We start from the raw sequence: 21996 nt of genomic DNA on the forward strand, positions 1-21996 counted from the left end.
GTGGCGATGTTTGCGCTCAGCTGAACCATTTTGTTGGTGAGCATGAGTACAAGATACATGATGGGAGATTACCAAAGTTTGGAAGAAAGAATTTAACTTCTCATATTCCCCTCCCCAATCAGATTGGACAAAAAATGATCTTGCTATCAAATTTTCTCTCAACAAGTGTTTGGAAAATTTTAAAGACTTGGAAAAATCATACCTTCGTTTGAGAAGGTAGATCCATGTGAATTTCCTATAGTCATCAATAAAACTTACATATTAAGTGTGTCTACCAACCGAACTAGGGGTAGGGACCCAAACATCAGAAAAGATTAACTGCAAAGGTTTGATGGAAACACTGGTAGAGATTGGATAAGGTAACTGATGACTTTTTGCTCGTTGACAAGAATCACAAATAGTTTCAACATTGCGCTCACCAACATGTGGGAGTTTATTTTTCATAAGCAAAGTATTTATCAAAGAAAAAGAAGCATGGCCTAATCTATCATGCCATCATGTGGTGGAGAACTTGGCAACACCAAAGGCTTGTTTATTGAATCTTGGACGCTCTGGAATCAACGGATAGAGCCCTCGAACACATCTACCACGATAGAGAACTTTCTTCGTGATCTGATCCTTGATCAAAAAGAAGAAAGGATGAAATTCGAGGAAGGCATGATTGTCAAGAGCAATTCGATGAACGGAGAGAAAAATTTTATTGGCACTAGGAACATGCAAAATTTTCCTAAGATGAATTTTACGATGAGGGGTATTAAAAACTGAGTGACCCATGCGGTTAATCCTCATACCTTGGCCACTAGCAGTGTGGATTTGATCCTTGCCGCGATATTTTTCCTTGATGATCACCTTTTCAAGTTCATTGGTGATGTGATTTGTGGCTCCACTGTCGACATACCAATTTGTGTTGACCCCATAGGAACCATCATCAGCAGCAGCAACCTTGTCGTCGTCTTGAGATGAGGCATCATCCTCATCATAGAGGAACCAGCAATCCTTGGTCGCGTGCCCTAGTTTGCCACAAAGCTGGCAAGGACGGGCATCCCGGCGAGATCGACTAGAACCACCGCCCTGTCCCCGATTGTTGGTGGAGGGGGAACGGCCGCGGGAGTTGGATTTGCCGGTGGCGGTTCTTCCCTTGTTGCGAGGGGGTCTGCGATGACGCGAGGAGGGGCCGCCACGGCCACAGGACGCGGCGTTCGCAGAGGATTTGAATCCGTCCGAGCTGTGGAAGAGAGCCACGCGCTGGTCGAAGTTGCTCATCATGGAGAAAAGCTCGTCCAAGGTGATCGGCATGACACGGGCGTCGAGGGCAGATACCAGGGGCTGGTAATCCATGTCCAGTCCGTGGAGGATGTACGAGACGAGTTCATCGTCTGGGAGTGGCTTGCCGGCGGCGGCAAGTTCATCAGCAAGTCCTCGCATATGGGCGAAGAAGGTGGCGACGCATTGTGTCCCCTTCTGTGCGCTGATGAGGGCCGTGCGAATGTTATTCACACGGCTGAGCAACTGGGATCAGGACATGCTCGCCAGAGCCGCCCAGAGCGCGCCTGCGGTGGTTGTCGCGGTCACCTGGACAAGCACCTCTTTCCAGAGGTTATTGAGCAGGTACCCGAGAACCTGCTGGTCCTCCCTGACCCAATTTGGGTGGAGAGGATTTGATGTGGAGGTGGCCTTCCCGTCTTTATCTATGGAGACGAGGGTTGCGGCCGGCTCAGGCGAGGATCCGTCGACGTATCCGAAGACGCCGGCACCTCGCAGCTGTGGCACGATCTGTGCGCGCCATAGGACATAATTTGTGCGGGTAAGTTTCTCCGTGATCTGGCCATTGAGGTTTGGTTGGGAGGATCTGGAGGAAGACATGGCTATAGTGCTAATGGTGATTCGAAGCTAGATGTTTTGGAGGAGGAAGGGCTCTGTATACCATGTGCGAGTTGCGGAAACGTCTTACCTCGATGGAGGGACGTGTTGCATGTTATATAGCAGGGGCACCGAACATTTTGGAGATCAAGGAATAGAGATAGAGTCTAATCTAGTTACAACCGAAAGGGGATAGAGAGGTTTAAGGGTTTAAACTAGATTCTGTCTTATCTCTACTAGACTCCTTGATGAACAAGTCATGTAGCCTGAACCGAGATTCTATCATGTTGGACATCCGTATCTTTCTTTTGCTTGCTCTCTGTCATATGAGTCCTTCCTTTTTGATCTTTCTTTTCCGGTGTATGGAATTACGGTGCTTGACTGACCGACTGACTCACCGGCTGGGAAAGGAGGAAGAGGTGAAGCTAATAATTATAAACTAATGTATCATTGTGTCAGTAGCTTGCTGCCTCCATAACTGGCTCATTGCGTGATTATCCGTTTCGACGTACTTAATTATTGCTAAACCACAACGACACTCTGCTACCATTTGGGAAAAATTGGGTCGGCATGCAAGGCTTGTGGTATTATTGCCACAAGAGCACTGGAATCACGAGATGTGTGTTCTTGTTAGGAACGTGAGATCGATCAGTGGCGTATTGACAAGCAGCAAATCGAAGATGCAGCGATTCGTTGTGGAGTGGTGTATCCTATCGTCCTTTGTGAAGATGGATATAACATTGTAATTTTGCTAGATGCATGAAAGCAATATTTCTGCAACATGTATGAGTTGCTAGATGAGTAATCTGATTTGCATTTTCCTAGTTCGACAGCTTGGGTCTAGGCCCACGTGTTATTGAGAAAACTGTGTCTCTCAAAAAAGAAAAAGGAAACGAAATTGCCTGCATGGTGCTATTTTGAATTTGAAAAAAAAAACACCCAGGAAAGATGTAAACAAGAAAAGACGAGACCCTATTTAGTAAAGTGATCAGCTTCTCTTTCGGCTCCTTTCTTTACGGCAAGCGCATGGTTTTACAGAAGGAGATGAGCGGCCACGGTTCTAGGAACAACGCACGAGACTAACAAACACCATCTCCCCTCTCGTTGGATATGATCCCTCCCACGCCATTCAAATACCTTCCAACTCTCTCCTGTAGACATTTCATCACACCACCACTTTCCATCATGAGGTCCCAGGTCGCTCTAGCGCTTCTTCTCTTCCTCGTCGCTGCCTCCACCGCGTTGGCCCATGGCGATCTTGACTATGGCGGTGGAGTGAAGAAACCCGAAGCTGCTGTCTCCGCTGCCACCGCCGAGAAGAAACCCGAAGCTGCTGTCTCCGCTGCCGCCGAGAAGAAATCCGAAACTGCCGCTGGATACACCGCCGGTGCTGAGAAGAAACCTGAAGCCGTCTCGGCCAGTGCCGAGAAGAAACCCGAAGCCGTCTCGGCCAATGCTGAGAAGAAACCGGCCGTAAGCGCCTCTGGCTATGCCGGCGTGGATAAGAAACTCGAAGGTGCCACCAAGGCTGCTGCAGCTGAGAAGAAATCCGAAGTTGCCTCTGAGAAGAAATCCAAAAGAAAGAGCGAGCCCTCCCAACCTTCTACAATCGAGAAGAAACCCAAAGGTAATGCGTACGACAAGAAGTCCAAAGGCAGGAACAACGCCTCTGGATACACCGGTGAGGAAAAGAAACCTAAAGAAAAAGTAGCAGACATGCCCAAGAATGCAGGGGCTGAGAAGAAACCCAAGATGCCGAGAAAGGAAGAGCCTACCAAGCCAGAAACAAGTAAACCAGACGTCTACACAGCACCAAACAAGGAAGAGCCAAAGAAGAAGCACGAGCCCAAGTCGCCGGCGGCTGCCACACCTGAAGCTTACGTTGCATCCAAGGAAGAGCCAAAGACACCGGAAGCTGCTACAGCCGACACTGCCACCACAACACAGAAGGAAGAGGCGCCCAAGGAGTTTAAGGTCATGCCCATGACACCAGAAACCTATGCCAAGCCAAAGGAGGAGCCAAAAAAGGAGGAGCCGGTGACCGCTGAACCAAAGAAGGAGGAACCAAAGGTACCGGTAGCCGATACCACCGATAGCTATGCCGCGCCAAAGAAGACCCAACCGGAGGCACCCGCGGCTGTGACAACTGATAGTGTCGCCGCCCCGAAGAATGCTCAGCTAGACACACCGGCGGCGCCAAACACTGCACAACCAAATACAGCCGTGGCGAGCACAACTGATGCTTACGCCGCGCCAAAGACTGCACAGCCAGAGACACCGGCAGCCGAAACAACAGATGCGCCGAAACCGAAGCCATATGTGTAAGTCCAACAGCTCACCCAGCTTCCGAGTGACCAACCAAAATAATTTCCCCTTCTACGACCGGAAAACGGTCCAAGCTCATTTTTTATATCCCAATTTTCAAGGTGTAAGTGCTTATCCAATGTATGCAATTCCGTTTGCAGTATTACTTTATTCCTGTAAAGAGAACACCCGTTAGCTAGGCAAAGAAACGGGTCTTCTATCACTTTGTGTTCTAAAAAGGAAACTCATATACCGTGCATATGACATTGGATTATACAAATTCAGGTTTCGTGAATATTTCGAAGATTGTTTCATAGAGGATATATAGAAAATGCATCGCATGTGTTCCATTATGCTTGTTGCTAAACTTTCATCACGTATCAAGTATTTAAGATTTACTACTAGCATACAAAATTTCGTTCTCAAAATTGGTATGGAATTTCCACAATAATCACAAACATCCGATGATCTATTTTATACATCAACGAACAACGGCTGATTCATGCTTATAAGTGAATTTTAGACAATAAAGTTAAATAAAATAACCCACATTTGGCATCAAGTAAAATAGACATTATTTGATGCGAAAAAACATTTCCTGAAAATCTGTAAATGCAACCGAGTCATCCAGAAATTGCTTCTTCTGGGGCCACCGCTGTTGCGTACGTTTGTATCAATCGAATGGTTGGATGTCCACTTCATACGACCACCACCGCAATTCGTTCGAGCCTACTGCCGGTCGATCTCCAATCCCAGCCAAAATTGGGCCGACTAAGCCACTACGCTGAGGATGCACTCACCCAGGTCGGCTTCCGGTCAGGCAGTGGTAATCTATCAGCTTAGTGCATGTAATTAAGCAAGCATGCCTGGTGTGAGAGCCCGTACGCAAATTGCTCATCTATGTCGTAATCAAACAATCTGTTCTTTCTGTCTAAGAATGTCATGTACGGGAGAATCTTAGCTAGGAGCACCATACTAATTATGCATGCACAAGCACAATCTCATACCGATGTGTGCATATGCAGCACACATGCATTTTGCTTTTTGCAGGGGAAGCACGCATGCATCCTATATGCGTGTATACATCTCTTCTCTCAGTTTTCATGTTTCACCAAAATCAATTATTAGGTATTGCATGCAAAATATAAAAATGATGAAAGACATGTTATTATATGGGCCCTGTTACGCATCCACCGGCGGATGTTTGCTAAACATCCACCACTTGGAGGACCATCCGATCTACGCCTAGCCGTCCGATCAGTTCCGGCCAGGCATCCCATAATTCCTGAAACGATGGCTGAGTTGCAGAAACTTTCGCTTTGTTGCAAGAAATAAATTTTAGACCCGTTAATTCCTGAAACAATGGCCGAGTTTCAAAAATAATTTGCTTGTTGCAGGATTTTTTTTCTCTTCGTCTTTCTGCAACATAGGTACTTGTGCGGAATTTTTTTTGTAACAAAGGTCATGTTTCAGGAATTTTTGCAACAAAAGGTTAGGTTGCAGAGATTTTTGCAATGTTCATGATGCGGCTGGCGGCGACCGGATGGCCGGCCGGCGGCGCGAGAGGGTGGGGGAGGGGAGGGCCCCGGCATCGGGGGCGGCGGTACGGCTGGCACGGCCGAGCGGCGGCACGGCTGGCAGATCTGGTCAACGGGGTTGGAGCAGCGGCACGGCCTGTCGTCTCCAGCAACAACGAGGTTGGCGTCGCTCGATCAGGTCAGCGGGGAGGAATTCGATAGATCCGACATGGAGGCGGGAGGCACGCGGTGGGACAATCTCGTCGGCCGCCGTGGGGCGCGGCGGCGCGACATGAATCTCCCTGCTCGGCGATTGTGCGGATGGGTCGAGGCAGCGAGAAAATAGATGGACTGGGCATTCCGCAACTTGCCATGTGTTGCGCTCTGTAGTTTTGCAACACGACCAATGTTGCAAAACACTAGTGCGGTATGAGGAGTGTTGTGCGCCCCAGGATTAAGTGTTGATCGAACGTTTGAGGAGATGATCGACGCGCGCAACCGATCCCTCGGCTGATAGGAAACATTTCCCTTATTATATTAGCTCACTTATAATCGCAAAAAAAATAGAATCAGCGAGAACCCGCGACCTAAAAACCCTTCACTTAAATAATTAAATATAAAAATAGTTTTCTTAATATTTAGAGGTATATATTTTTTATATTGTGCATATGATTTGATCTTAAATATTATTACAGTGGAGAGGCAACCAAACATAGTTTACAAACACAAAATATTCCTCGAAACAGACTTTCGCCCAGATTTATATATAAAGCAACAACCAGAGAGGTATCCAGCCGAACGATACGAAATGATGAGGTAGTCCTCCTACAAAGCCGATCCTGAGATAACAGGCACACGTAAACTACGCTACCGGTAACACGCACCGGGCAAGCTAAACACCACCGCACTACGACCTAGCAGACCTAGGCTCCACGACAACGCCCTCAAGAGGGAGAACGACGACGAGCGCCGCCGTCGCCGAGTCCAACGGACAAAGGTCTTCACCCGGAGCGAACGATCTCATAGAAAGTAAGTTGTTCTGCGACAATGTTTGGGTTTTCGTCACTGCCATGGCCTCTACTGCCTCCTCGCTCGCGCAATCACTGTTTGGCATAGTAATTTAATGTTATCCGCATCCATTTGAACAACAATCTAAACATGACCCGATTTCATTTATTCAAATTCGAATATAATTCACATAAACGGTTGATATTCGTGCAAACACGGCGGATTGTATGACACTGCGAATATATTAGAACTAAAAAGAATACGACGGCCATCACCATTCAAGCCCTCATTGTTCCCTCCTCGAGACCGCCGCCTCCATCCGACTCACTAATAGAAACACATGGCTTTCGTCCTAGTCTTTATTGAGCAATAGTCCCGGTCGCTTTATGAACCGAGACACATTAGTCCCGGTTCGAACAACTAGGAGCGGACGGACGATACTGCCATCTTTAGTCCCGGTTGGTGTGGGACCTTTAGTCTCGGTTACCAACCAGGACTAAAGGTAGACCGTTTAGTCCGGGTGCCGGCCTAAAGGGTCTACCTTTAGTCCCGATTGGTATTACCAACCCGGACTAAACACTAGTGGAAAACGGGCCTTTAATCCCGGTTCCAAAGGGCATTAAGTCCCGGTTTTTCAATCGGGACAAAAGGTCGAAACTTTTAGTCCCGGTTGTGTTACGAACCAGGACTAAAGGCCGTCCATGTGGGTGCGGGGGCTGGAGGACCTTTAGTCCCGGTTGGTAACACCAACTGGGACTAAAGGAAGTTTTTCGTTTATTTTAAATTGTATTTTTGAAAAAAAAATTCGATTTTCAAATATTTGAATTATTTGACAATTTAATCTATAATCAACCCCACTCACTACTCCAGCTTGGAGCTCACATTTCAAATCGTCTAATTTCTCGGTCAGTGACCCACTCGACTCATTTCAAATCGTCTAACTTCCCGGTCGGTCACCAATAATCTCACTGCTCCAGCTTTTGTGAACCCATCTGCTAGTTGATCACTTGAATGAATGAACCGAATGTCCAGCATTTTATTGGCCACTCTTTCTGTGACAAAGTGAAAGTCTATTTCAATATATTTTGTCCTGACACGAAAAACTGGATTAGCAGACAAGTAAGTTGCACCAAGATTGTCACACCATAAACAGGGAGCTTTAGAGCTCTTTATACCCAACTCCTTTAACATAGATTGCACCCATATAATTTCAGCTGTTGCATTTTCCAATGCCTTATATTCTGCCTCAGTGTTTGATCTAGAGATAGTGGCTTGCTTTCTGGCACACCAAGATATAAGGTTAGGTCCAAAAGAAGACTACAAAACCACTTGTTGAGCGTCTGCTATCTAGACATCCTGCCCAATCTGAGTCTGAGAAGGCACTCATAAGAGTAGAAGGTGACTTGCTGAAATTCAAACCAATGCCTAAAGTATGTTTCACATATCTGATTATACACTTTGCAGCAATTAAGTGAATTGTGGGAGGAGCATGCAGAAATTGACAGACTTTGTTGACAGCAAAGGAAATATTAGGTCTTGTAAGTGTTAAATACTGGAGAGCACCTACTAGACTTCTACATTTTGTACTGTCATCTGCACTGAGAAGTTCTCCTTCCATAAGTGACAATTTCTCTATACTAGACAATGGAGTGGGTGTAGGTTTACAACCTTGTAGTCTTGCCTTTCTTACCAAATCTATAGCATATTTTTCCTCAAGTCCACCATTGTGTTTCTTCACTTCAATTCCTAGGAAATAATGGAGTTCACCTAGATCCTTAAGAGCAAACTCAACACTTAGATCTTTTAGTTATCCTGAAATTGCCTCATCAGAAGAGCTTGTGACAATGATATCTTCAATATAGATGAGGACAAAAATAGAGGTATTGAACTTTGTATAGCTGAACAAAGAGGTGTCTGATTTTGATGGAACAAACCCAAGTGTTTGCATGTTTTTTACTAAGTCTAGAATACCATGCTCTTGGAGCTTGCTTCAGCCCATATAGTGCCTTATCAAGCTTGCTTTCTGGCACACCAAGATATAAGGTTAGGTCCAAAAGAAGACTACAAAACCACCTGTTGAGCGTCTGCCATCTAGACATCCTGCCCAATCTGAGTCTGAGAAGGCACTCATAAGAGTAGAAGGTGACTTGCTGAAATTCAAACCAATGCCTAAAGTATGTTTCACATATCTGATTATACACTTTGCAGCAATTAAGTGAATTGTTGTAGGAGCATGCAGAAATTGACAGACTTTGTTGACAGCAAAGGAAATATCAGGTCTTGTAAGTGTTAAATACTGGAGAGCACCTACTAGACTTCTACATTTTGCACTGTCATCTGCACCGAGAAGTTCTCCTTCCATAAGTGACAATTTCTCTATACTAGACAATGGAGTGGGTGTAGGTTTACAACCTTGTAGTCTTGCCTTTCTTACCAAATCTGTAGCATATTTTTCCTGAAGTCCACCATTGTGTTTCTTCACTTCAATTCCTAGGAAATAATGGAGTTCACCTAGATCCTTAAGAGCAAACTCAACACTTAGATCTTTTAGTAATCCTGAAATTGCCTCATCAGAAGAGCTTGTGACAATGATATCTTCAATATAGATGAGGACAAATATAGAGGTATTGAACTTTGTATAGATGAACAAAGAGGTGTCTGATTTTGATGGAACAAACCCAAGTGTTTGCATGTTTTTACTAAGTCTAGAATACCATGCTCTTGGAGCTTGCTTCAGCCCATATAGTGCCTTATCAAGCTTGCTTTCTGGCACACCAAGATATAAGGTTAGGTCCAAAAGAAGACTACAAAACCACCTGTTGAGCATCTGTCATCTAGACATCCTGCCCAATCTGAGTCTGAGAAGGCACTCATAAGAGTAGAAGGTGACTTGCTGAAATTCAAACCAATGCCTAAAGTATGTTTCACATATCTGATTATACACTTTGCAGCAATTAAGTGAATTGTGGTAGGAGCATGCAGAAATTGACAGACTTTGTTGACAGCAAAGGAAATATCAGGTCTTGTAAGTGTTAAATACTCGAGAGCACCTACTAGACTTCTACATTTTGTACTGTCATCTGCACTGAGAAGTTCTCCTTCCATAAGTGACAATTTCTCTATACTAGACAATGGAGTGGGTGTAGGTTTACAACCTTGTAGTCTTGCCTTTCTTACCAAATCTGTAGCATATTTTTCCTGAAGTCCACCATTGTGTTTCTTCACTTCAATTCCTAGGAAATAATGGAGTTCACCTAGATCCTTAAGAGCAAACTCAACACTTAGATCTTTTAGTAATCCTGAAATTGCCTCATCAGAAGAGCTTGTGACAATGATATCTTCAATATAGATGAGGACAAATATAGAGGTTTTGAACTTTGTATAGATGAACAAAGAGGTGTCTGATTTTGATGGAACAAACCCAAGTGTTTGCATCTTTTTACTAAGTCTAGAATACCATGCTCTTGGAGCTTGCTTCAGCCCATATAGTGCCTTATCAAGCTTGCATACCAGATGAGGTGAATTTTTATTTTCAAACCCAGGAGGTTGATTCATATACACTTCCTGTTCTAGAACACCATGGAGAAACGCATTCTGTACATCTAGCTGTCGAAGCCTCCATCCTCTGGAAACAGCTATGGACAGAACCAAACGAACAGTGGCAGCTTTAACAACTGGACTAAAGGTATCCTCATAATCTATTCCATACCATTGTTTGAAGCCCTTTGCCACAAGCCTTGCTTTATAGCGATCAATGATTTCATCAGATTTTCTCTTAATTCTGAAGACCCATTTACAATCAATGAGATTTTTACCTTGACGTGGAGAAACCAGGTGCCGTGTTTGATTTCTTTGCAGGGCCTGATATTCTTCACACATTGCCTTTTTCCATTTTCATCAACAAGTGCTTCTTCAAGTGTAGCATGCTCATTTGATTCACTTGTAGAGAAAACTAGGCCATGTTTTGTCATGTGTTTATAATTAATAGGTTGGATTACCCCTTTTTGCAACCGTGTACGGCGAGGAGTGGAATGGGAGTCCTGTACGTGCACAGAAGATCAACCAGCTCCTGCAGCAGCCGGTCCCGAGGCGTATCCTGTCGCCGCAGACGGTTGATCGCGGCTGGGATCCTCTATGGCAGAACACTGAGGTGGTGGTGAAGCAGCGCTCGCGGAAGATCCGGGGTGGTTGAGCGGCTCATCATTGGACAATGATGGCGTGGGTCCGCCCACCCCTGTGTCTGTGTCCGCACACACCGCGTGGCTGGAGGAGCGCCGCGTGTAACACCACGGTTGGCCCGAGAGGCGCCCGGTCGGAGGCTGGCGCGGGTCTGGCGCTCCTGTCGAGGGTGCGCCATTGTCGCGTGGTGCGAGGCCGCCGTTGGTGTTGTCTCCTGGAACCGGTCCCGAGGCGGATTCGCTGCACTGCTCCACGGCGGATCCCGAGGGGGATATGCTCCCTGGACCGTGACACATGCGATATAGCTCGTTTGAGCTGATTTCTTCATGGATTTGATCACCGTTTTCGTTGTTGGTTGCTGCAATAACATCAGATAACTCATGTGTGGTGATAAGAGGGTCAACCAATATATGATCATCACAGTTATTAATGCCCCCTTGATCATCACTAGAGAAGATAGATGGAAAAAAGAGAATTTCCTTTTGGAGGAGAGCACCAGTGTTTGGGTGAAGATCAGAGAAAGGGAACTTAGTTTCATCAAAAACAACATCCCTGGAGATGTACACACGACCAGTGGATATGTCAAGGCACTTTACTCCCTTGTGTTGAGCACTATATCCTAGAAAAGCACACTGTTTTGAGCGGAAGATGAGCTTTCTATTGTTTATGAGGTGGACGACAGTAAGAAACGCTTCATCCCAGAACTTTAGTGGCATTGAGGCATGAGCAAGTAATGGCAGACCAACCTCAACGATGTGGCGATGTTTGCGCTCAGCTGAACCATTTTGTTGGTGAGCATGAGTACAAGATACATGATGGGAGATTACCAAAGTTTGGAAGAAAGAATTTAACTTCTCATATTCCCCTCCCCAATCAGATTGGACAAAAAATGATCTTGCTATCAAATTTTCTCTCAACAAGTGTTTGGAAAATTTTAAAGACTTGGAAAAATCATACCTTCGTTTGAGAAGGTAGATCCATGTGAATTTCCTATAGTCATCAATAAAACTTACATAGTAAGTGTGTCTACCAACCGAACTAGGGGTAGGGACCCAAACATCAGAAAAGATTAACTGCAAAGGTTTGATGGAAACACTGGTAGAGATTGGATAAGGTAACTGATGACTTTTTGCTCGTTGACAAGAATCACAAATAGTTTCAACATTGCGCTCACCAACATGTGGGAGTTTATTTTTCATAAGCAAAGTATTTATCAAAGAAAAAGAAGCATGGCCTAATCTATCATGCCATCATGTGGTGGAGAACTTGGCAACACCAAAGGCTTGTTTATTGAATCTTGGACGCTCTGGAATCAACGGATAGAGCCCTCGAACACATCTACCACGATAGAGAACTTTCTTCGTGATCTGATCCTTGATCAAAAAGAAGAAAGGATGAAATTCGAGGAAGGCATGATTGTCAAGAGCAATTCGATGAACGGAGAGAAAAATTTTATTGGCACTAGGAACATGCAAAATTTTCCTAAGATGAATTTTACGATGAGGGGTATTAAAAACTGAGTGACCCATGCGGTTGATCCTCATACCTTGGCCACTAGCAGTGTGGATTTGATCCTTGCCGCGATATTTTTCCTTGATGATCACCTTTTCAAGTTCATTGGTGATGTGATTTGTGGCTCCACTGTCGACATACCAATTTGTGTTGACCCCATAGGAACCATCATCAGCAGCAGCAACCTTGTCGTCGTCTTGAGATGAGGCATCATCCTCATCATAGAGGAACCAGCAATCCTTGGTCGCGTGCCCTAGTTTGCCACAAAGCTGGCAACGACGGGCATCCCGGCGAGATCGACTAGAACCACCGCGCTGTCCCCGATTGTTGGTGGAGGGGGAACGGCCGCGGGAGTTGGATTTGCCGGTGGAGGTTCTTCCCTTGTTGCGCGGGGGTCCGCGATGACGCGAGGAGGGGCCGCCACGGCCACAGGACGCGGCGTTCGCAGAGGATTTGAATCCGTCCGAGCTGTGGAAGAGAGCCACGCGCTGGTCGAAGTTGCTCATCATGGAGAAAAGCTCGTCCAAGGTGATCGGCATGACACGGGCGTCGAGGGCAGATACCAGGGGCTGGTAATCCATGTCCAGTCCGTGGAGGATGTACGAGACGAGTTCATCGTCTGGGAGTGGCTTGCCGGCGGCGGCAAGTTCATCAGCAAGTCCTCGCATATGGGCGAAGAAGGTGGCGACGCATTGTGTCCCCTTCTGTGCGCTGATGAGGGCCGTGCGAATGTTATTCACACGGCTGATCAACTGGGATCAGGACGTGCTCGCCAGAGCCGCCCAGAGCGCGCCTGCGGTGGTTGTCGCGGTCACCTGGACAAGCACCTCTTTCCAGAGGTTATTGAGCAGGTACCCGAGAACCTGCTGGTCCTCCCTGACCCAATTTGGGTGGAGAGGATTTGATGTGGAGGTGGCCTTCCCGTCTTTATCTATGGAGACGAGGGTTGCGGCCGGCTCAGGCGAGGATCCGTCGACGTATCCGAAGACGCCGGCACCTCGCAGCTGTGGCACGATCTGTGCGCGCCATAGGACATAATTTGTGCGGGTAAGTTTCTCCGTGATCTGGCCATTGAGGTTTGGTTGGGAGGATCCGGAGGAAGACATGGCTATAGTGCTAATGGTGATTCGAAGCTAGATGTTTTGGAGGAGGAAGGGCTCTGTATACCATGTGCGAGTTGCGGAAACGTCTTACCTCGATGGAGGGACGTGTTGCATGTTATATAGCAGGGGCACCGAACATCTTGGAGATCAAGGAATAGAGATAGAGTCTAATCTAGTTACAACCGAAAGGGGATAGAGAGGTTTAAGGGTTTAAACTAGATTCTGTCTTATCTCTACTAGACTCCTTGATGAACAAGTCATGTAGCCTGAACCGAGATTCTATCATGTTGGACATCCGTATCTTTCTTTTGCTTGCTCTCTGTCATATGAGTCCTTCCTTTTTGATCTTTCTTTTCCGGTGTATGGAATTACGGTGCTTGACTGACCGACTGACTCACCGGCTGGGAAAGGAGGAAGAGGTGAAGCTAATAATTATAAACTAATGTATCATTGTGTCAGTAGCTTGCTGCCTCCATAACTGGCTCATTGCGTGATTATCCGTTTCGACGTACTTAATTATTGCTAAACCACAACGACACTCTGCTACCATTTGGGAAAAATTGGGTCGGCATGCAAGGCTTGTGGTATTATTGCCACAAGAGCACTGGAATCACGAGATGTGTGTTCTTGTTAGGAACGTGAGATCGATCAGTGGCGTATTGACAAGCAGCAAATCGAAGATGCAGCGATTCGTTGTGGAGTGGTGTATCCTATCGTCCTTTGTGAAGATGGATATAACATTGTAATTTTGCTAGATGCATGAAAGCAATATTTCTGCAACATGTATGAGTTGCTAGATGAGTAATCTGATTTGCATTTTCCTAGTTCGACAGCTTGGGTCTAGGCCCACGTGTTATTGAGAAAACTGTGTCTCTCAAAAAAGAAAAAGGAAACGAAATTGCCTGCATGGTGCTATTTTGAATTTGAAAAAAAACACCCAGGAAAGATGTAAACAAGAAAAGACGAGACCCTATTTAGTAAAGTGATCAGCTTCTCTTTCGGCTCCTTTCTTTACGGCAAGCGCATGGTTTTACAGAAGGAGATGAGCGGCCACGGTTCTAGGAACAACGCACGAGACTAACAAACACCATCTCCCCTCTCGTTGGATATGATCCCTCCCACGCCATTCAAATACCTTCCAACTCTCTCCTGTAGACATTTCATCACACCACCACTTTCCATCATGAGGTCCCAGCTCGCTCTAGCGCTTCTTCTCTTCCTCGTCGCTGCCTCCACCGCGTTGGCCCATGGCGATCTTGACTATGGCGGTGGAGTGAAGAAACCCGAAGCTGCTGTCTCCGCTGCCACCGCCGAGAAGAAACCCGAAGCTGCTGTCTCCGCTGCCGCCGAGAAGAAATCCGAAACTGCCGCTGGATACACCGTCGGTGCTGAGAAGAAACCTGAAGCCGTCTCGGCCAGTGCCGAGAAGAAACCCGAAGCCGTCTCCGCCAATGCTGAGAAGAAACCGGCCGTAAGCGCCTCTGGCTATGCCGGCGTGGATAAGAAACTCGAAGGTGCCACCAAGGCTGCTGCAGCTGAGAAGAAATCCGAAGTTGCCTCTGAGAAGAAATCCAAAAGAAAGAGCGAGCCCTCCCAACCTTCTACAATCGAGAAGAAACCCAAAGGTAATGCGTACGACAAGAAGTCCAAAGGCAGGAACAACGCCTCTGGATACACCGGTGAGGAAAAGAAACCTAAAGAAAAAGTAGCAGACATGCCCAAGAATGCAGGGGCTGAGAAGAAACCCAAGATGCCGAGAAAGGAAGAGCCTACCAAGCCAGAAACAAGTAAACCAGACGTCTACACAGCACCAAACAAGGAAGAGCCAAAGAAGAAGCACGAGCCCAAGTCGCCGGCGGCTGCCACACCTGAAGCTTACGTTGCATCCAAGGAAGAGCCAAAGACACCGGAAGCTGCTACAGCCGACACTGCCACCACAACACAGAAGGAAGAGGCGCCCAAGGAGTTTAAGGTCATGCCCATGACACCAGAAACCTATGCCAAGCCAAAGGAGGAGCCAAAAAAGGAGGAGCCGGTGACCGCTGAACCAAAGAAGGAGGAACCAAAGGTACCGGTAGCCGATACCACCGATAGCTATGCCGCGCCAAAGAAGACCCAACCGGAGGCACCCGCGGCTGTGACAACTGATAGTGTCGCCGCCCCGAAGAATGCTCAGCTAGACACACCGGCGGCGCCAAACACTGCACAACCAAATACAGCCGTGGCGAGCACAACTGATGCTTACGCCGCGCCAAAGACTGCACAGCCAGAGACACCGGCAGCCGAAACAACAGATGCGCCGAAACCGAAGCCATATGTGTAAGTCCAACAGCTCACCCAGCTTCCGAGTGACCAACCAAAATAATTTCCCCTTCTACGACCGGAAAACGGTCCAAGCTCATTTTTTATATCCCAATTTTCAAGGTGTAAGTGCTTATCCAATGTATGCAACTCCGTTTGCAGTATTACTTTATTCCTGTAAAGAGAACACCCGTTAGCTAGGCAAAGAAACGGGTCTTCTATCACTTTGTGTTCTAAAAAGGAAACTCATATACCGTGCATATGACATTGGATTATACAAATTCAGGTTTCGTGAATATTTCGAAGATTGTTTCATAGAGGATATATAGAAAATGCATCGCATGTGTTCCATTATGCTTTTGCTAAACTTTCATCACGTATCAAGTATTTATGATTTACTACTAGGATACAAAATTTCGTTCTCAAAATTGGTATGGAGTTGCTTCAATTTTATTAGAGGGAAATGTAAAAAACTAGAGGTTTGGCCGTGTCTCCGTCCACCTCCTGATTCTTAAGTTTTCGATCCTAAATAAATAGAATAGCCATATATAAACGACAAACATAAGCTACATCATTTTGGTTCTTACATTAACACGCAGTACAAGTTGCTTCATTTGTTATCAGTGTAAAAAGCAGCGTGCTATACAGAATGGCGTCATCTCTAAAAATATGTTATTAAAGCGCTATAGGGTGTTATTAGCGAGACATTATACAGTGATCAATTTAACGAGATAATCTTGTACACTCTATAGAATGCTATTAGCGACGCTATAGCGTGCTAATTTTTTTAGTGTTTGTTATATAACTTTTTCCTGGTATATTTGATCATGATTTACAATCATAAACTGTTTGTGAATTATCATGACAAAAAAAGGAAGTTGTACTGGAGGCAATGTGCATCTATCCATCTATTCTATCTATTATTATGCACTAAAAGCAAAATACGGAGCAATAATATAAGCATATCCTATAAATTCCCACAATAATCACAAACATCCGATGGTCTATTTTATACATCAACGAACAACGGCCGGTTCATGTTTATAAGTGAATTTTCGACAATGAAGTTAAATAAAATAACCCACATTTGGCATCAAGTAAAATAGACATTATTTGATGCGAAAAAACATTTCCTGAAAATCTGTAAATGCAACCGAGTCATCCCGAAATTGCTTCTTCTCGGGCCACCGCTGTTGCGTACGTTTGTATCAATCGAATGGTTCGATGTCCACTTCATATGACCACCACCGCAATTCGTTCGAGCCTACTGCCGGTCGATCTCCAATCCCAGGCATAATTGGGCCGACTAAGCAACAACGCTGAGGATGCACTCACCCAGGTCGGCTTCCGGTGACGCAGTGGTAATCTATCAGCTTCCCTGCTCCCCCTCGTTTGGTTAGGAAGGGGTAATCTTGACCCCGTTAGTTTTATTTTGTCCAGCCGCCTGTAACCCATATCCAAGCCCCGTAGAACCCAGATCCAAGTCCCGTATAACACGTAGAATCCATACCGTATAGATACAGTATTATCCTTAAAAAAAATCACACGAACCCACGACCACGTACAACCTGCCACTCATCATTAACTGAGCTCCCTCAATCACGCATGTCCATCATTCACGCGTTACCCTAGTTGAGGTCCTTCGAAAATCGGGGACGGCGATCTCGTCGGCAGCGATCTCGGCCGATAGCCATTTGCTGTGTGCACGACGGCTATCGTTATTTGTTGCGGTGGCCAACTTAGGTATACCGCGGCACATGCTATCACTTATCTACTTTCGGTAGTGCTCCTTCTCGCGATCCAAAGTGATCAGGACTGGTGCCGTGGGCATCTTCCTAACTAGGGTTCACGTACCTTATGATGACACTTATTATTTGTTGTAGGAAAAATGGCGGACAGTGAGTTAACTGATATCATGGTAGATATGGAGTTTGCAGAACTGCTGAAAGACTAGATACATGATTGGTCAGATGATGAAAATTGAGATCGTGGAGATTGGGCACAGAATCGGAACGTAGGGGAAGATGTTAATGTGAGTGGCATTATCATTATGTAATTTTTTTGTGACATCTAACAACATTATATTTCTGTATTGGAAATTTATAGATGGACGTGGATGGTGATATTGAGGAAAACAACCCCGAGGTCTCGAATGAAGATTACATTAGTCAGGTGGGGAAGTGGGATTTTTTATTGGGGCATGCAAATCGAATATTTTGCAGAATATTATATAATAATTAATTATGTATTTATGTTCATTATTTCAGCTAATTTCAGGATCTCATAACGCATACGACTATTATGGTGAATCCTACGCGGAGACAGACCTTGAAGACGAATCAGTAGATGCACCTGATTTTGGAGAGTCGCAGTCGTCGGCGGTCAACATGAATGAGGTATGTATGAGCTCAATGTTGTATGGAAGTAATGTTAAACCATGTAAAACACCATAGCTATGTTTTGATTGTTCAGGTGACAGAAGATGAGGGGAAAGAGAATGTCCAAGATAGTACGCATGCAGATGATCAGAGGGGTATGTTCATGAAGATAAGAGAAATGACATTTGTGACTGCAGAAGCTGCGTTCATCTTCTACAACAACTATGCTAAAGATAATGGTGTCAGCATTGAATGGATAAGGTCAGGTATAACAAAACAGAGTCACATCATATGTGTTTGCGGCGGTATGTTTGTTCCAGAGAAGGAAAACGTGACAACAGATTGCTAACCGGGGAAGGACGCAGCCGTAGGCTCAGACCCGAGTCACGCTGCAACTGCGAAGCACAGCTGACCGTGAAGCTTCACGAAAAGCATGGGGTTTGGTATGTTGGAAGTTTCAAGGACAAGTATAGCCATATGTTAGCAAGTCCGGACGAAGTACCTTTTCTTCGGTCCCATAGAAAAATCAAAGAGTAAAAAAAGTTTCACATAACGTTGATGGGTGCCGCAGGGATAAGAATTCACACTATTATGGATTCCTTCCACTAGTGGGGACAGGGCCTATAGCCCCGGCCCGTAAGGGGCTTTAGTCCCGGTTCACCAACCGGGACTAAAGGGGCGGGACTAAAGGCCTAACCTTTTCGTCCCGGCCCTCTTACACGCCGGGACTAAAGGTGTTCCACGTGGGCGCCTCGTAGCGCCCCAGGGGCAGGCCCTTTAGTCCCGGTTCGTTACACGGTCCGGGACTAAAGATTTTCAGATTTTGCTGGCTTTTGGGTTTTTTTTTTGAATGAAATTATTTTTGGGTTTTAGGGTTTTAGGGTTTAGGTGTTCAGGAGATTAACATGATGCCTCGTTTGGTGTTCGGGAATTAGTTTTCATATAATTTAAAATAGAAATAATTATGCATATATATATATATATATATATATATATATGATTAACTTATCTTACAAGCGATCATATATATACAATTATATGGAGATCTGAATTATTGGGACTAGAGCCCGTCTATTCGGTTACATGGACGAACATCAGTAATGGCCCTTAGCTACACTAAATCGTCCTTTGTCTTCTATAGCTTCCGTCCTCAGAAATCCCGCAAGCTCCTCTGCAACAGCAATCGCGCGTTGCTCTGGTAGGACCTTCGTCCTCATGGCCGTGTGCTATATAAGAAGAGGAGATGAATATGAATATCAATCATGATAACAAAGAATGACGGGTAAAAATAGAGGTGTGAATGTTCATTGCTTACGTCGAATCTGTGATCCTTGTGCTCAGAGGTAAACGTGCGAATGGTCTCGCAAACATAGTATCCGCATAGATGCGTTTCCCGTGGCTACTGGTCACACTTTACGAGAATAGAATATACATAATCAAAATAATAATCTAGCATCATAAATGTATTGAAAATTAATAGAAGTATATCATACTACTACTTACCTGAGCCGCTCTAAAGGTCAGCTTCTCAGGAAAGTTACCGGGAGTCACGCACTTGAACCGATTCCAAACCCTGCCCGACAAGGATAATGATTTGCTAAGTTTTTCATTAATTGATATATCAGAAAATCATCGAAAGAGACCAATAGAGCGCAAGAATGATTAAAATTACCCTTGGAGCATGTCCTGCAGGCTTTGGAACTGTTCCAAGGGTCTCGATAATGGGTCGAAGGCATCAACTCTTCCCTTATCAATTTGAATGTCCAACAGAATCCAATGGAAGCTGCACACACACACACACACACACACACACACATGTGTGTGTGTGTGTGTGTGTGTGTGTGTGTGTGTGGCAGTAACTTATCAATTACACTTATAAGTGAATGGACACAACAGAGTAAAGACCCTCACCTGAAGTTGTATGGAAACAGTATGTGGTCACAGAAATTTTGATCTCTTAGAAACCTTAGAAGGTTTTCCTCCGTCTCCTTGGGATAATTAGTTAGCGTCGCTATATGTATTTTATCTGGATCAATAAACCCAATATTTAGGATGCTCTTACTTTTACACTCCAGAATCTTCATTCTGCATAATAGAGTACAAGTTATATATAGACAATGAATTGAAATAACTAAACAAGTTATATGTAGACAACGAATTGAAAAACTTACAGACAATAGCAACTCATAAGAGATTTGTCGAGGGCGTCGCCATTGTACATCTGGAAGAGTTCATCAAAGTCGATATGGATTTCTTCGGAGCGGCCGTAGTACTCCTGTGGGACACTCAGCATGATCATCGTTCTCCCATTCTTTGATTCTCTTAAGTACCATTTATGCAATTAACGCATATTTGTTGGGAGATCATCTTTGCTGACCAAAGGCTCTCCCATGGCAAACTGTGGCTTAGGGGCTACCACAGCCTTGGGTATCCTGTCGTCTTGGGAAGCCAGCAAATCTTCAACCGAGATACCACATTCATCCGCCAACTCCTTTGCTTTTTCAAAAGCTTGCCCCTGCACCGGAGCGAGAACATTCTCGGTTAACACCTTGAGGGGTAGGATCGACTGTTTGGCCTGTTGTCCAAGCTGAGGAACGTCTGATTTTTTCTTGCTTGTAGTTGAACTTGATTTTCTCCCACTTGCACTTGCACGTGACTTGCTCTTTTTCACTTCCTTCTGCAATGTGCGTGTATAGTCATCAGGCTTATAGTGTAAGTCATACTGTGATGGAGTGGTTATGAAGTCTTTTGCCCATGCTATGTTCTTCTTGGTGTATTTCGGACGGGGCTCGGGTTTCTTCCTTTTCATCTGCGCATCATGTTGTTCCTTTGCTATCCTGGCGTTTTCCTCGGGGGTACGATCATAAGGTCTGATAGGAAGATTAGCATGAGGTACCTTTGGGAGGGGCGACAGTTTGCGCTTTGGGGAGCTCCGCCCCTTAGAAATCATCGACGAAGCGTTCTTACTGGCACGCTTCCGCTTAGTATCATGTGCGGGCGGCGGCGGAGACGGACGACCCAAGTCCGGCGGCGGTGATCGAGATGGACTCGTGTTGTGCTGGCCGACGTCATGTGGAGGGCTTGGAGGTAATGGAGGTGTAGGTGACCTGCGACGACTCGGAGGCGGTGTTGTCCTTGGGGCCGAGCCTGGAAGCTTGATGTAGTTCTTGTCCCATAGGATGACTCCACCCAGTACTTCTCCGAGTGTCCTCTCATCTTTGGGTCCAGCTATGTCGAGATCCATATCATTAAACCCCGTCATGATTTTATCCACCCCGACTTTAGCAAAGCCAGCTGGAATCTCACGGCCATGCCAGCGTGCATAAGGGCCAGAAGGTAAAGCTTGTCCGACGGCAACCTTCATGGATATGTTCTTGAATTTCTGATGGAGTTCACATGATGTTGACTCCTTGATTCCATCCACGGGGTAGCCGGGACCGCCCTCTATCATTCTTCGTCCATCATCGGGCGGGGCCTTAGATTCAGCCACGCTGCTTTTTCGCTTAGATGGGGAGCCGGTAATATCAACTGCAGGATCTTCCTGGCGCGGTACTCCTCTAAGTTCATCAATCTGCTTCTGTTGCTCGTTAATCCTGGCAAGCAACTGGTTGAACTTGTCATTCTCCTCATCCTGCTGCCGCTTCTTTGCTCTCTCTCGGCTTCTGTAAGTGTCTTGGTCTCTAGCAAACCCAAGCCACCAGCCACCACGGGTAAGAAGGACCGAAGCCTCGCGTTCGTCCTCCATGTTCGTCATTACCGAGGACCAGTGTGAGCAAATCTTTATCTCTATCTGCAGTGAACTTTCTTTGTCCCTCCTTAATTTCTTTCACTATC

General features: G+C 45.6%; 1 pseudogene; it reads left to right on the plus strand.

The window, feature by feature from the left end:
• Positions 1-17672: 17672 nt before the first annotated feature.
• Positions 17673-18699, plus strand: LOC123450926 (annotated as a pseudogene).
• The last annotated feature ends 3297 nt before the right edge of the window (positions 18700-21996 follow it).

Source organism: Hordeum vulgare, chromosome 4H (genome assembly GCF_904849725.1).
Source record: "Hordeum vulgare subsp. vulgare chromosome 4H, MorexV3_pseudomolecules_assembly, whole genome shotgun sequence".
Lineage (NCBI taxonomy): Eukaryota > Viridiplantae > Streptophyta > Magnoliopsida > Poales > Poaceae > Hordeum > Hordeum vulgare.